We start from the raw sequence: 17,680 nt of genomic DNA, 5'->3' as shown, positions 1-17,680 counted from the left end.
AAAAAATAAAATGTTGTTGGATACATGTTGACCATTTAATTAATTATCTCGATCCGCTATTAAGATGTACAACTTTATTGAAAAAAAAAAATCTTGTGCTTTCATGTTTGAAATTATGAAATATGTAATATGTGATATGAAGTTATCAAATATGAAGTATATAAAGTTATATTTTTTAATATGCTTCGCTCAAATTTTGTTCAGCTTTAAATTGAGCTAACTGAAGAACGACTCAACCAATCTTCAACAAATTTTCACATGCACAAGTTCACATAAACTAACAGTATTTTGAATTTTAAAAGTGATCAAATAATTTTCAAGATTTTTGAGCCACAAAATTTTATACATAGGTCTAAAAATAAATATATGTATATATAATACATAAGGAAACCACTATTTAGGTATATATATATAAAAAATTTTCATTGAAAAATATTTTTAACCATGATCTTGAAAAGATTTTTTGAACACAAAAAATTGGTCTGAAAATTGACAAAAAAACTTTTTGCCGTCCGGCTTTTTATGTTTGTTCGCGTATTACGTTTTTACCCTTTAAGTTAACGTATCCGTTAAGTTAAGTTAACGTACGTTAACTTATCGACGACGGAGAAGTTATATGTTTGGGGTAACAGGTTGTGTGCGTATTTGTGTGTATGTCTGTTGCATTTTCCTCAAAAACTATTGGACCGATTTTGATGTGGATTTTTTATTACATAGGTATCACTTCAGAGCAGGTTGTTACATATTTTACGGTTATAGGCCACCAGGGGGCGCTGCAGTAGATGTGTTTCTCCTAAAACGGCTGGGCCGAATTTAATGCGGTTTTTTGCATTACGTAGTTATCACCTCAGAGCAGGTTCTTAGATTAGTTTTACGGTTATAGGCCACCAGGGGGTGCTGTAGTAGGTATGTTTCTTTAAAACCACGCTTGTCTCTTCCTAATCCCATTGAAATAATTTTTTTTGCAATCGAGGCAGCTGCTTCTCGCGATGGTACCATCATGTTGAAAAAAAGTTTTAGACAAAAAATCGGTCTGAAAATTTACAAAAAAAATTTTCGGCGTCCGGCGGTTAGGTAGGGACAGTGGGAATTCTGATATTCTGTATGTGTTCGTCTCGTTAGATGATGTTCTATGGTCTTCTATAGGGCAGATAATGTGAGTCTCAGCACAAGATATGTAGCACCGTTAATAAAACCATCAAAAGTCAAGATATCTCGACTTAAACTTTTCAGACCCAATATATATTATACATAATAAACATCATCGGTAGGGATAGAGGGAATCTTATAATTTTGTATATATCTCCACATCTTTTAGTAGCTTAAGACGCGTTGTACTTACTGGTGTAAAAGGTACACAACCACCTTCATCTTTCACTTTTTGTACCAGTTGTTTCGTCATAAAATTTTATTAACACAGCGTTTGGTAACTCATCCCTTTCTAGTTGGTCCCTTCGTAGTACAGGACATTTGAATTTCTTTACAATTCCCATAGCTACACCATTAGAAATCGATATAGCTTCCCATTAACTACACCATTAGAAATCGATATATTACGCCTTAACATAACTCTTTTGAACCCTCTGCCAATTGTACATTATGCAACAGGTCACCACAGTTATTGACGTCTACCGGAATAATTCCAGTGATTCATCATTTTCTCGTGATTCATCAATAGCGTTAATAATATAAAACATTTGTTTTTGATATCGTATAAGTCATACTATGATTATATTATTCATAAACTAATTTAATAGCTGGGAATTTTCTTACAGAATTTCAATCTGCAAATTCATCTGTTAAAAGATAACCGCCTTTTTTCGCAAAGCATTTCTTTGCGTCAGTTGTAACTTCGCCAAAACACACTTTATTTTATAAACCGATGAACTCCATGTCATTTCTTTGTCTCATGTTTATTGTTAGCTTACAAAATGAAAATTGATGCCACAAATTTATTTTTGCTTCTTCATACTAAGGAGATTGATCAAAACAGCAATGGCTTTTGACTGAAGGCACCTGCATTGTATCACCGAAAAGGAGCACGGTAACACCGCAGAATATTAATCAAACAAAGAAAATTATGAAATAATTTTGTGTTTCTAAAACGAACCGACGTCAAAATCCGCTAAAATGTATGAAATAATTTCTTCCAAATACTTAATTAGTTCCTTATGACACTATCTTGAATCGGGACCAAAATACATGATCATACTTATGTGATATATATAGCGTATATAAAAAGATGTAATAGTCACAAACAGAAAAGCAATCAAAGCACATAAATATGAATTCTATTGATGTAATATCAGTAGTGGTTTTTATGAAGTATACGTTTATAGTATTATAAAACAAATTATATTATATCTAGAAATCAATTTTGTAGAAGCAGCCGCCGATTAAAAAAAAGTGTCTAAGAAATTAATTATTTGAACAAAATTATTTCTTACCTTTTAGTACATTTTGATGTCGGTTCCATTATTTGTTACTTCCTTGTACGAAGTAAAGGAAGTATTGTGATCGCGATAAATTTCAGTTTTCAAATTTCAACAGAAATATCCATTTTGATCACCCCTGAATCCATTTTGACTAGTTTCAGCGTGATGTCTGTACGTACGTACGTATGTATCTAGTATAACTCAAAAACGATTAGCTGTAGGATGTTGAAATATTGAATTTAGGACTGTTGTAACATCTAGTTGTGCATCTCCCCTTTTGATTGAAATCGACTGGACCAAAAGTGTCCAAAAAAGCCCATAATTCAAAAAATTTGGATTTTGGGCTTTTTCTTAACTGCAGTAATAAGCCCTCATTGAGAATTTTTCAACGATATATCATAAGCAATACTTATTTTCATTGATTTCAGAGTTATATAAAATTTTAATTAATGAAATATTTGAATATTGCATGGAGACGGTACATCGGTTCAAATCCGACTTCATCTTCTTTTTTTTTAAATTTTAAATTTATTGATTTATTAATACTCATTAACCTCTGATTGTAATTTTTTTTTACAATAAATAATTTTTAAAAATGTACATATGTAATTTAATAGGCGTGAAAGGAAGTCATGTAGTGTCCACATCAGATTTTTCATTTAGCAGTCTACTACTTGTACATTAAACTGTAATAATCTTTATTCTCTTTTTTTTATTTTTACGTAATGTCAATTTATGCACGGTAATAACATAAATTATGTACCATGTATAATTATGCTGTATTGTGTTTTTTAAAATATATTTTGTTAGATATGTGTAGTAAGAGTTACGGATACGTAAAATTATTGTGTTGGCTAGCACTAAATTTGTCAACAAGACATATTGCACTGTTTGGCACAATTGTAACGGCACAACAACCATATGGCTTTAAATATAAATTCTGTTGTGATATATTAAGAATTTACATGTTTTATTTTTATAGTTTTTACAACACACACACATACACATACACAGACACATTCTCTTGAAATACTTACTCATTAAGTTGCATTTGAACGTTCGTTTGTCGAGTCCAGCATAAATTCTGCATACTAAAATTTATTATTTATTTATTGAAATTTCTTAAATCACGGAAAATAAGTAGATTTTTTTCTACATTAGTGCAATTAAAAAGGTTGAGATGAATAACTTTGGACATCACTTCTTCAGCCTGTGACAAAAAAAAAACCATAAGATCCGCTCAATGTGATTGCTACAAATATACGCAATGTATATATAGTACCTTAGAATGAGCATATTAGTTGGCATCCAGCCATTCAAACCTACAGTTATTATTACTTTTTATTTTTACATTTAGTTTGTTTTTTTTTCTTTAATAGAGCACAAAAAGTAATTTTAACAGTGCTTGTATTAAAACATGTTCATACGGTTCTTCATTTAAAGTAACTAGAAAAAAATACTAACAACGTTTTTAAGTAAAACCATCCACAACCTCGCCTTTATAAATAAAAACTACTTTTTCAAAATTAAAATAAAATTAATAAAAAATAAAATACCTTAGTTGAACCTAATTACGGTGTTAAATTATCTCTGGAATGTAAAAAAGAACATCTGTTTTACCTGACTGTACTATGAAGAGTATATATAATATGTTTATTTTTCTGTTCCTCCTATACTGATTTTCTTGTAAATCAAACCATCCATCTCATTCACTCAACTGTACATACATTTGATGAAAATAAAATAGCAGATGTTAGACACCATTTGTTTAATGTATAACTAATTAAGTCGAATATCAAATATATTTTATGAGGATAATTACATAAATATATTTATTACAACCTCATACATGATTCTATCTGTCTTTTAACGAAGAAAATAAGATAGACAAAAAAACAGATTGAAAAATGTTAGAACCTTACTCAAAATCATCCCGTAAACCAGCCGATCTAAACGCCAATATACTAACCATTATATCAACTGGCTATGATCAGTCACATCGTAAAATAACAAGAAGCACTTTGAAATTGTTGGCATTGAAAATGTCCGTTTCATCAGCCGGCTACCGGGATGATAAGAAGTGGCAACTAAAGCAAGTGAGCATCCCCTTTAATATGTTGATTTTAAAAGGAACTTTTGATTTATGAGTTCCCGGAGTTGAAACCTGAAAGGCTAAACCTCATATATTTCTTAAAAAAAAGACCTTATTAACTTGTATCTAAATTTGGAAGCATGAACGGGAAGCTTTGGTAAGGGAATAAAAGGCAAAAGATTTATACGAATTGAAGAAAAGACTGAAGTCCATAAACAAAACCAATATATAACCGTCAAAAATAAACATATACCCGCCCTATAATAACCAAGAGCACTTGGTATCCTTTCCTGTAAAGGATACTTTTCTCCTTCGAATTGTGGATCCTGGATATTTGTCCCCTGCTGCTGTGTCCACATAATTAAACGATAGGTATATTATTTTAGTTACGGGTATAGATTTTTTCGTTTAGTTTATTTTATTTGGAGGGAGTTTGGAATTCCGATTCTTTTGTAGATTGTGAAGATTTCAGTTACTGATGTTATTTCCCCGGAGAGTTACAATATTATGCGACCTTCTCCTGGAGCGATTCCCCTTCAATACGTCCTCGGAAGGATTTTCAGTGGTAGTACCTTCCGTTCGAGAAAGGAAAGCATCTGATAAGGCCCTAGTTTTGTAGTGGAAGTACACTCCTTTCTTGGAAGAAAGAGGGCGCGGTGGTTGGAGATGGTTTTCTGCCTCTTATTGCTAGGTGAAGAAAGGTGAAACTGAGATTTGGAGGTTTTTCCTCTGTTCTTCTGAACACAACTTTCTCTACTTCTATGGTTCTGTTTTCTTCTTTCTAGTTGATTCTCCGTGTATGGTGTTGACAATTAATTATAAACGTTACCTCAAAACATTTTTGAGCTCTGAAAAAGGCATTACAACGGAGACTTCAGTTTTTTTCTTTTTCTTGTCGGACGACTGCTTCTTGAAGAAATAGGTGAGGGAGTGAAATACACGTTTTTGCTTGTACATGAAGGTCATTGCAAACTAATATTCGAATCCGTCAACAACACCTCAATAATAATAACATTTTATAATTTTCTTCTTGTTTCAAGTGTAGTCAGCAAGGGTTTAGGAGACTACAAAGTGAAAAGATGTTCTTGTCATTATTGATCCTGTTATCTCTAGTCCTACCATGCAAGGACATAGGTCCTTGCGTAGGTGTTTACACGGACCCTACCTGCAAGGCAATGATGCAAAATAAGATTGGTTAGTTTAGCGCGCGGTTCCTAGTAAAGTCAGTTACTTTTTATACGGATTTGAATACTAGATCGTGGATACCGGTGTTCTTTGGTGTTGGGTTTCAATTAACTACACATGTCAGGAATGGTTGAACTGAGACTGTACAAGATTACACTTCATTTACACTCATACACATCATCATCATTCATCCTCTGAAGTAATACCTGAATGGTAATTCCCGGAGGTTAAACAGGAAAAATAAAGATTTAAAAAGAAAGGATAGCGCGTGGTACTGGTCAGAACAAATAACATTCTGATTGTTTGTTTGTCATCACATAGATTTCAGCACAGCATTACTCAAACTAAAGAGTTTCCAATTTCGTTATTTCGTACTAAACTGACAACACAATAAAATAATATATACAAACTCAAGAACCACTAACCAAATCTGAATGATATTTTTATTAGTGTTTTGATAAATGTTTGAGGTTGTAGTCGAAAACGAATCCAGATAACTCCAGTATTGCTCGTTCAGTAAAGCTTAAACTAATAGCGTTTCTTATTTTATAAAACCATTTTTCCTGTCAATATTTCGAGTAGTGTCTAAATCAAATTAAATATTTTTTTTTTACTTCATTAATCCAAATAAGTTAAAATAGTACCACAATATTCGCGATTTAATGGAAAATTTTAATTTACCCCAATATTTTTACAGGTAGGCGAATAAGGTATTTTTTCGTAGAAAACGTTCTCTTTGAACTGTAGTTATCTTGTAAGTAATTTCCGAGTGTTATTTTCACGTTATTTTTGCCTTCCATACAGAACTAAAGCAAACGCAATTTTTACTTCCTCGTACGAAATAAAGAAAGTATTGTGATCGCAAAAGATTTAAGTTTTCAGATTTATCCATTTTGGCCATCCCTGAATCCATTTTGACTAGTTTCGTCTTGATGTCTGTACGTACGTATCTAGCATAACTCAAAAATGATTACCTGTAGAATGTTGAAATTTTGGATTTAGGACTGTTATAACACCTATGTGCACCAAAATCCAAACATTTTTGATTTTGGACTTTTTCTTAACTGCAGTAACAATCCCTCGTTGAGAGCTTTTCAACGATATATCATAAGTTGTATTTATTTTTATTGGTTCCAGAGTTATAGCCAAATAAAATATTAATTAATGAAATTTGGGTGTTACAAGGAAAAGGCACCTCTGTTCAAACCCAACTTTATCTCCTTTTTTCTAATGTTTTTTTTTTTAAATTTAAATATTTATTAACAATTATTAACTTCTGATTGTAAAAAGAATTTTACAATAAAAAAAATTAAAAAATATCATAAAAGTTATTAATGAAATAAAATTTTATGTACTTTTCATTTAAAAAAAAAACATGTGTACATGTAATTTAATAGGCGTACAAGGAAGTCATGTGGTGGCCACATGCAATTTTTTATAAAAGTTTTTAGTTAAGGCAAAGGGCTATGTTTAATTTTATTATATTTTAATTTAAAGTTTTCTTTTCTAATCAATTTTTTTTTTTTTCATTATTTCACCCAGGTGTATGAAATAATAATTTGATATAACATAATAATGATTATTTTTTTTAAAGCAACTACAAACTAACCGTTCAATTACAGTCGCTGAAAAGAGATGATTTTTTTTTAGATACAAAAATATCAAATCTGGTTGGGATTTGAATCCAATCAGGGTTATCTGTTGGATGGATGATTACTAATATTATAATATCAATAATCCAGTACTAAGAGTTATTAAAGGCAAACATACTTAAAATATTTTCAAATTGACGATGCCAATATAATATAATTATTTTTTTATTCTAATTTATTTGTTTTTAAAAAATTTCACTTTAGTTACATAGAAGAAACTTACGATATTACCATCAACGGAGTAAATTATTCAACAAAATTTAAAAAGAATCTGAATTCAATTTACTATATAAACAATATGCAGGGCAAATTAAAATACCCTTATTCTAAGTTGATTAAAAAGATTTTAAATAATTAGTTGAATTATTTAATCATTTAATAACTTAGGTAAAATTTTCACCAAAAATATGCCTTGACTCCCTCCAATTAGAGAAGTTTAGCTATAAGATTATTAACATACTCGTAGCTGGTAAAATCCACATGTTATAAAGTTTTAGGGTTTTTATAAAGGGAACAATATAGATGGTCTTTTATATCTAGTGGACGAACATTTTTTCCGCGCATATTTGTGTTAATCAGCACAAAGTCGTAAATTAATATGTGCTGTTCTCAACCTGTGGTAAAAAATATAATCTGAAAAATTTTAAGCAAGGTGGTTGCTCATGACTGGAAAGGTCTTTTCAAGTACTCATTTAATAAATATCTTTTTTCGTGAATTGTGCAAGCATTTTTATCTTCCCGAATATATATAGTTATACTGTATAGCTATTCAGAATAATATAACGTAAAGTATGCTAATTGGGTCGGATTTTGAACGCTGGGGTTTTCACTGATCTTAACGTTTCATGAATCTCTCTAATCAGAATCATAATTTTTGCACTGGAAAAGTTCCGAAAGAATATATGTATGATGTCCTGTTTTATCCTTGATATATGAACTGGCTAGACCGATTTAGGTGAAATATCGCATGTTGATCTCGGTATGTGGGCAACTGATGCAATCTAATTTTAGTTACACTGATCTACGTACGAGGCAAGAGATACGGTCCTTGTGAGTTTCGTAGCTGAAATTTTACTCAAAAGATGGGTAAAATTTTCAATTTATTTTAATACCTCTAGATAGTTTAAATCTTTCTGACGCTGTTAAGTTTTATTCAAACACTCAAAAAATTAAGGGAGCAAATTCTCTTTTTTTGCCATTTCTGGACCGAAAGTTACATTCTTGTACTAATTAAATGACTCCATTTTATTATATTACGATGTAACCTGTTTGCTTTTACCATCAGTTTACTTGGTATCTTCTCATTGGATTAACAAGGATTTCGTGAAAATTTGTTTGGTGTTCTCTGAATATGGCTTAATTTTTCTTCCAACTAGAATCTGTCGAGAGCGAAGCCCGGGTGTTCCGGCGTAGTTATATAACTCTTCTCTAGCGGTTTTTATCCTTTTCATTCATCTTTAATTAGTTCTTCATGGTGATTTTCCGTCGACTAGTTGAATCCATGTCAAGAATATATAGATTATTGGAATTATACAGAGTATCGCGAAGTTCTCCTGAGACTTTCATAACCCATTCTACTCCTGAAAATAATGGAAAAAAGTTCATATAGACATATATCCTAAAATGCTTTATTTGCGAGTTACGGCTAGTGAAAGATTTCGCTCGGATTTCAACTACCCCGGTGAAATGAAGTCGAACTGTAATTTTTAGGACGTTAATTAAAGGCCGGAATTAGTGATTTCTTTTGGTTTTTGCTATGGAAAATCGAATATAATACCGTTTCTTAACAAATTTCTAATTTTTTCTAACTTTTGTTTGTTTTATTCAATTAATCTTACACCATTTTGTTCAGAATTAAATTTTCTAGAAGTTTTGGTTAAAAGTTGTGTTAATTACCCATTTCAATAACTTATCGTACTTCAAAAATAAAAAACTGGGTATTTTTACTCCATATTTCTAAGAAAACTATTGAAGAACAGTTCTGGGACTTATTTTATTCGATTTTTTTACGTCAAAAACCATAACAAATCACTATTTCCGTCCCTTAATTATCGTACTAAAAATTTCAGTACGACCTAATTTCACCGGGATTGATGAAATCCGGGGGAAAATTTTCACTAACCGTAACTTGCAAACGAAGCATTTTAGACATATGTTTATATGAAATTTTTCCATTATTTTCACGGATAGAATAAGTTATGAAAGTCCCGAGAGAACTTCATGATATACTCTATATATTTTCGGATTTTCTTTGTTTATAAGCTTTTATTTAACTTGCTGAAATTTGGTACACGTATGTAATTCGATGTAAAAATAAAAGTTTTTACTTTTTTTTAGTCTTAATAAACAAACAAAGCTTTTAACTCGCTTTAGGAATAATCAAATCTTGAAACTGCTACATCTTTTGATCTATCGTATGAAAATCAATGAAATTTGGTACACGTATGTAACTTTAATGACAATACAGCACTACGGTGTCGGAATTTGATATGACCTACCCCCACGCCCCCACGCACTACCCCTACGCTAAATTCATGAATTTAGTTAAAAAATTTCATTTCTCATGAACTATCGAATGAAAATGATTGAAATTTGGTACACGTATGTAACTTCGATCTGTAAAAAAAATATTTTTACTTTTTAGTCTTAATAAACAAACAAACAATAATATTCAGATATAAATATTGTTAAGAATATATTTTTTTTTTTATGTAAAAAGTTTATTGTTCATTAAGATTAAAAAGTAAAAACTAAAAAAAATAAAATACAAAAAAAATTACAAAAATATATTTGATTACATATAAAAAATTATTTTTTAAAAAGCTTTTATTTAACTAATATTAATATTAACAATAATAAAGAAAACAGAAACAAATTAAAAAAACCTTCTAAAAAGTAAAAAAATAAGAATTAAATCAAATTGAGAATTTTAAACAAAAAAATATAATATATTAACAAATATAAAAATGCACTGAAAAGTAAAAAATAAATTATATAAATCTCAACCAACCATCAATTAACCATTCTATAACCATCAATTCTTTGATGGTTCAAATTTGCACCGAGATGACCTTTAAGGGTTAATAAGATTAAAAATAAAAATTAGATTTAGAAATCTTGCACAAAGTTATTACATTTTGACGGTAATCTGAAAAATGATTAATTATTATAATTGTAATCATAATTATGAATTCATTAAATAAAAATTCATAATTAATTAAAATGAAACTTTTAGCGGAAAGAGTGCGTTCAATTTGGCTTAGATTACAGGCAGAATTCGAAGATGAACTTCAACTACGTAAAAAGAAAGCGGGTGGGTGCATTTTCCCAGACTGTTACTTGTAGCTAGTCAGTCTCAACTGGAGAGGTTCCAGCAGACCTTTCCGCCTTCTCGCGTCGTTATTGAAAATGAAAATGAAGATTAATTGTTGTAAAAATAAATGTTGTGTTGTTTTAAATAAATTATAAAATCTGCGCCACGCTTTTATTTAACTAAATATTTTCATTACTATTAATTTTAAAATTTAATAATTATTACATTTATTTATTGGTTATTTATTAGATATTTATATAATTTATTTTTTACTTTTCAGTGCATTTTTATATTTATTAATATATTATATTTTTTTGTTTAAAATTCTCAATTTGATTTAATTCTTATTTTTTACTTTTTAGAGGTTTTACTAATTTGTTTCCTTTTTTTATTAATATTAATATTAGTTAAATAAAAACTTTTTTAAAAAATAATTTTTTATATATAATAAAATATATTTTTGTAATTTTTTTGCTTTTTTGGTTTGACGTTGGAGACGTTACCTATGGATCTGTATCTGATTTCCTATTTTTGGTTGTACAAAAAAAAAAAAAATGAAAAACCTACTGGTAAACTTTTTTCCTTGTATCAATATTTAAGTGGCTTTTGAAGGATAAACTCATATTTTCATAATTCTATACACATCTTTGTGCGACCTAAACTTTATATAACTATTTATTGAAGTAAATTTAAGGCAATACAACTTTCAGGATGATAATTTAAAGAAATTTAAAATAATAACATTTAAAACTGTTGAAAACACATCTGTATTAAATCCTTCAATAATTTTCAGATTTGATATTAAAAAAATGAGTATATATTTATTCTAAGATTTTTTTAATGTATTTATTATTTATCTACTTGTTTGCGTTTGCTGAAAATAATCTTGTGAACTTTGTAATTTAAAAAAAAAAAAGATTTAGGTGAGTCTATTTATGGGAATCTAAATTATATAACATATGTATAAATATAAGTATTGATTTTTATGCTTTAAAAAGTAATTCAAAGATGAATTTCATTGTAATTCACTATATAATATATATTTATTATGTAGAAACATCATACTAAAAGTTTATCGTATTCTATATCATATTTATAGATTTTTAAACTAAAACAAAGAGCCCTAGACCTAGTTTATTTCATTTAAACTAGGATAAAAGGCCACGGTTATAATGTATATTTTATAACTGATATTGCGAAATAAACTTGAAATAAAAACAAAACTGTTTAGTTTTAATTTTATCGTTTTAATTTTAACCCATCGGGTTGGTATAGTTCACCACTATACCACACTTCTTCGCAAATCAGCTGATTTCGATGTCAAGAGTTCCAATGTTCAAATCCTAGTAAAGGCAGTTTATTTTTATACGAATTTGAATATTACATCGTGAATACCGGTGTTCTTTGGTGGTTGGGTTCCAATTAACCACACATCTCAGAAATGGTCGACCTGTGACTGTACATGACTACATCTCACTTACACACATACATATCATTCTCTGAAGTAATACATGATGGTGATTCCCAGAAGCTAAACATGAAAATAAAAAGGACAAAAGGCCACGGTTATAATGTATATTTTATAACTGATATTGCGCAATAAAAAAACTTGAAATAAAAACAAAACTGTTTTATTTTTATTTTATCGGGAATGAAATTTTTTTTGAATCTGACCAACTATGGACCAAAAGAAAAACTGTTTACGTCTTCTTGTTCTTTTGATTTATTTTCTTCTAGAATTCGATAATAATCTCATTCTATTTTTTACTCTTTCTTCTGTTTAGGGGATGTCCTGAATTTTTTTTGGGAGATTTTCTTGATATCCTCAATATTTGTTAGTTTTTTAAAGTTTCCCTATCCAGTATTTCTTCTGTTTTAATTTTTATATCCTCGAGGTCTTATTTAACATCTGTTATTCTTATTGATGTCGCCTTGTTCTTGTTTAAATAGTGATAAATTCGTTTTAGTAGCCTTTACGGGTTCATTTTCATCAAGTGTCCGTAGAAACAAATTTTCCTTTTTCTTATCATATCCGATAATTGTTTCTGTTTTCTTGTAGCGTTAGCTCATTTTTCTGGCTTACAATTCCTCTCTAATTTTTTTGTACGTAATTTTTTTCTCAGTTTTTTCTTTCTTTTATTTATTTCTTACAGTTTACTTAATATATTCTAAACCAAACATTCAGTTGATAAGAGACTTTCAGATCTGATTACAGAATTGTAACGTCGAATTTTGGGTGTTATTTAGGTAGCTTTTTGTTGTAGAGAAAATATCATATAGTTTTAGTTAACTGATAGGCTGTTCCAATTTTATTGCTTCTGTAATCATTGCATGATTATATGATTTCAACTAAATACTTGAATTTTTCCCTATTTTGTTTTTAGTAATTAATATTCGATGTTTGTGAGTCAACATATTCAGTAGGACTGATTACAAAAAGGCTTGCCGAGAAAAATAATCGATTAGCGATTTTTATTGTAATAGCTTGCAATTAAAAAGGTTAAAGAGTCTAATTTTTCCCCTATATTTTCACAAATGAGCTCAAAAAATATCCAGACACTATAAAGTTACATATTTAAAGTGGATATCGAAAATCAATTAGCGACTCTTTTATATCTTAAAGTGAAAGATCCTTTCATTTTTTTCTATAAAAAACACTTATCTTTCTAATTTTAACACAAACAAACCGAGTTATCTGATTACTTTGAGTTTATATATTCAGTAGCATCATTTGAATAGTAAGCCTTGGCAAGATCAATAATCGACTATTTTGCTATGACTAAATCTGTGAAAAGTGAATAAATCTTTATTAATTCTGAAAAAAAAACAACTTATGCTTGATTTATTTTATCTCAAGTTAGCAGACTTTTTAAATACACAATCATTTTAATTTTCCGTCTAGATAGCGTTATAGCTGTAGAAGGGAAATAGGGATAATAATCGGCCCAATTTGGGCATATGCGGTTTTCACCGGATTTTGACGTTTTGACAGTTACACAACACAAAAAACCGAATGGAAATTTTCCTGATGTTAATGTTCGTATGTACGTGTGTTCGGTGTTGGCCTCTAAATCACCGCATATCTCCAGAACTACTAGACCGATTTTGACCAAACTTGGTCAGATTACTTTTATATATGGGTCATTGATTCCATTAAATTTTCAGCTATAAAAGATCAAGGGAGTGAGGCTGTAGAGGAAAGTCACCCTCAGTATTTCGAGATTTCGCCTAATTAAGGTCTTATTTTTCTTAGGTACGTTTGTTAACGATTAAAAAATAATAAAATATTTGCAAAAAAACATTTCTGCGAAATCGTATCACTTTCAAAAAATCGTAATCGTTAAAAAAATGTAATCGTTTGCTATGTTGTGACGTCACAGATGAGCGGTAGAATTAAATAAATGAATGATATGTAAAATGTAAAAAAGTAACTCTGTCTGACCGGATCCCGAACTCGATCGCCCTGCCAACTCGGTACCTTGTGCGTTAAGCCTCGCAGCTACACTAGCCTGCTGACCGTACAAGCGAAATTTAGGTTTTATGTAAGTTATGAAATTACATTAGTTAGTGCTTGGTGGTTGGGTTTCAATTAACCACACATCTCAGGAACGGTATACCTGAGACCATACGAGACTACACTTCACTTACACTTATACATATGATCCTCATTCATCCTCTGAAATATTACCTGAAAGTGATTCCCGGAGGCTAAACAGGAAAAAAATAGTCAGTGCCGACCGACGCTACTAGTGCTGCCACATCCCTGCGAATTAAATGCGGTATGCGCGGGCGCTTTAATTATAATCATTGAATTAAATAAACGAAAAGATATTATATTTAAGTAACATGATAAATATTTTTAATTAATTGTGTGTGTGTGTTAGCCGTGTATCAGAAACAATCCACAGTTGCCGCGTGACGGGAAAGTCCTACAAATGTGTTGTCAGTTTTTTTTACATATCTTAGTACAAATATGATGTTTGTACGTGATTTTGTTTAAAAACACTTTAACAGGAAGAAAGATTTATTCAAAATCCGCTAACCGGATGTTGACCGTTGACTGGTTAGAAGGTAATTTTCACTGCATTCAATGTTACTGGAGTACGATAAATAAAAACCCTGAATATCATATTGGATTTTATCCAAGTTTTTTTTTCGTAATATATATGTATAGACATATTATACATACATATGAAGCACCTGTCTTCATACATGGTTTGTAACTGCAATTTTTACATCTATTACTTGTTTGATTTTATTTATTATTATTTGCTTCGTTTTTGTGTCATTTGCACTTTTATTTTAAGATTATCGCATTATTACTGGATTTAAATTACAATTGGTATCAAATTTGACTTTTATGTATTACAAAACTTTGCTGAATTTTCATGTATAATCAAGCCGTGTGGTGAATGGAAAAAAAATCGAATTGATTTTTTAATATTTGTTGGAATTTACTTTAAATTATAAGTTTAGATTATATTTACAAATAATTTATTGAATTTCAACTTGCAGTACTGGATATTTACTTCCTTGTACGAAGTAAAGGAACGTGTGATCGTTTTGTTGGCGAAAAATTTCAGTTTTCAAATTTCAACGTACGTATAATAACTCGTACGTACGTATAATAACGTACGTACATAGCTCAACGTCTCAACATCACGGACTGGAGTCCGGAACAGAGCCCAGCAGAGATGCATCCTGAAGGGCAGACATACCAGAAGCGGATGAAGACCTTCTACACAACCTCTCCTTTTCAAAACTTACAAGTAAGATAAAATAACCCAGCAATTGCGACTCCTCCGGAAAAGGGGACGCATTGCTCCCTCCTTATAGCTAGTGCCCCGTTGTGGCGTATTCCTGCTAGCCTATTAAGCGTTAGCACCGAAAGGACTTCAGTGGACGGTCTGAAGGGGAATTACGTCGGGAGGACAGGCTTTATAAGCCTAGCCTTCCGCGGTCGGCCCATGAAATGGGTTCGATAACGCTGGTTGAACAACGGATTGGAATGCAATTAAATCCGTCTTAAAATACTAAATAATAATAAAGAAAACTTGAAAAATTAGACCCGCTAACAAAGAATAAACCTTAAAAACACGCCCGATAGAATCACCCAGTTGCAAGGGACTCTGTCCAGGTTCTGCGATAAAGTAGGGAGTAATAAACTCCCGCCAACTTTGCATTCCATTCCATTCCACATAACTCAAAAACGATTAGCCGTATAATGTTGAAATTTTTGTTTTAGGACTGTTGTAATATCTAGTTGTACACCTTTCCTTTTGATTGCAATCGATTTCACCAAAAGTGTACAAAAAGCCCAAAATCCAAAAGAATTTGGATTTTGGAATTTTTTTAACTGCAGTAATCAGCCCTCATTGACAGCTATTCAACGATACATAAGAGCTACTTACTCTTCTTTTCATTGTTTTCAGAGTTATAGCCAAATAAAATTTTAATTAATGAAATATTTGCATCTTACAAGAGGAAGGCACATTGGTTCGAATCAGACTTAATATTTTTTTTAACTTTTTTTAATTGAAATATATTGATTTATAATTATTATTAAGTCGTGATTGTAAAAATAGTTTTTCAATAACATAAAATAAAATTTTATGTACTTTTAAAAATGTGTATATGTAATTTAATAGGCGTTATTATAAATGTGTATATGAATAGATTTGGTGAAACATCTGATTATTTAATATTAATTGAAAATTATAATTTAGAATCGTATTATTTTTGGATTCTCTAGTTTAATTTTATTTAATTATTCTGGAATTTCTGTTTAATTTTATCTAAAGTTAATTACAGATTGACTGAAAAATAGACCATCACAAGAACAACATATACACTGCGGCATACATGTCCAATCTTTAATAAATTGCTACAACTTCTTATCTTTCATTTTATTACTCCTCTGATATTTTCGGAGAATATTCTCCCTAAGTCGGAAATGATCATCATTTCGTTTATCTGTATTTTGTTGCCAATCATTTAATCGCTCTTTGGTTTGATATAATTCTGATCTTAATTTGTGTAAACCTTCTCTAGTTTCAGCAATTGTGAAACTGTCCACTTTATTAAAGAATTGGAGGATTGTATCTCAATTTCAAATGAAATAAGTTTAAATGAAGTGCAGCAAAATATGTGTATATGTAATTTAATAGGCGTACAAGAAAGTCATGTGGTGTCTACATCAGGTTTTTAATCGTTTATTTGTTTATTCCTGAAATAACATGCTGATACGTTAAATTATAGTTTCTTTACTTTAGAAATTTAGTAGAATATAAAAAATACAAAGAGATTTGAACTCAGAACCTTCCGAATGAAAGCCAGAGTCGCTACAATATCACAATAGTCACAACAAAAGTCGGCAATAATAACAATTTCATTATGTCTCCATATATGTTATTTATTATTCAGCTGATATTTTATACATTTAACTTTATTAAATTATTATTTTTATGTTACAGTCTTTTTAAATACAGAATGAAAATAATATTTTTATCGAAGTCAGATTCTGTGGTTAATCCAACTCCTTTTATTCTGATATTTTATTATATTTTATCTACACTATTTATAATTATAATGAAAATTTATCTCTGAATTCTTGTAACTTGCATAATATAAACATCTTATCCAGGTAAGTTGCTAGGACGTAGTTTTATTTGAATAATACGTAGTTAATAACCCGTTACTCAAAAATTATTATTTACTGAAATTACTGTAATTATGTTGTATGAGTCATAAAAAATAGGTTATGTTTTCTGAATGTTCGTTTCTTCATTAAAAAACAAATGTTCTGTGTGTCTTTATTACTAATTACCATGAATTTTCATATTGTTTTACTGCTATGATCCTTGAAAACGCTCCATATTAATTCATTTCGTATCCTAGTTCCGAATTCCAGTTCAATGGAAGCTTAAATGCCCAATTAGTTATCGATCTTAGATCCATACTGAGATGATAGTTGTATGAAATAAATTCAAAAAACTGAAAATAG

General features: G+C 30.0%; 1 protein-coding gene across 6 annotated transcripts in view; it reads right to left on the bottom strand.

Moving 5' to 3' along the window:
* LOC142329346 (uncharacterized) overlaps nt 1–17,680 on the bottom strand; it is a 310,193-nt gene that overhangs the window by 274,506 nt on the left and 18,007 nt on the right. For 4 of the 6 annotated variants that reach the window (XM_075373838.1, XM_075373841.1, XM_075373835.1 and 1 more), the window contains exon 2: nt 3,473–3,645. The exons of the other annotated variants lie outside the window; for them this stretch is intronic. The gene's annotated coding sequence lies outside the window, so the exon portion shown is untranslated. The remainder of the gene's footprint in view (nt 1–3,472; nt 3,646–17,680) is intronic. 6 annotated transcript variants of the gene reach the window in all.

This window comes from Lycorma delicatula, chromosome 8 (genome assembly GCF_047948215.1).
Source record: "Lycorma delicatula isolate Av1 chromosome 8, ASM4794821v1, whole genome shotgun sequence".
NCBI classification, from domain to species: Eukaryota; Metazoa; Arthropoda; class Insecta; order Hemiptera; family Fulgoridae; genus Lycorma; species Lycorma delicatula.
This window is presented reverse-complemented; position numbering and strand designations above follow the sequence as displayed.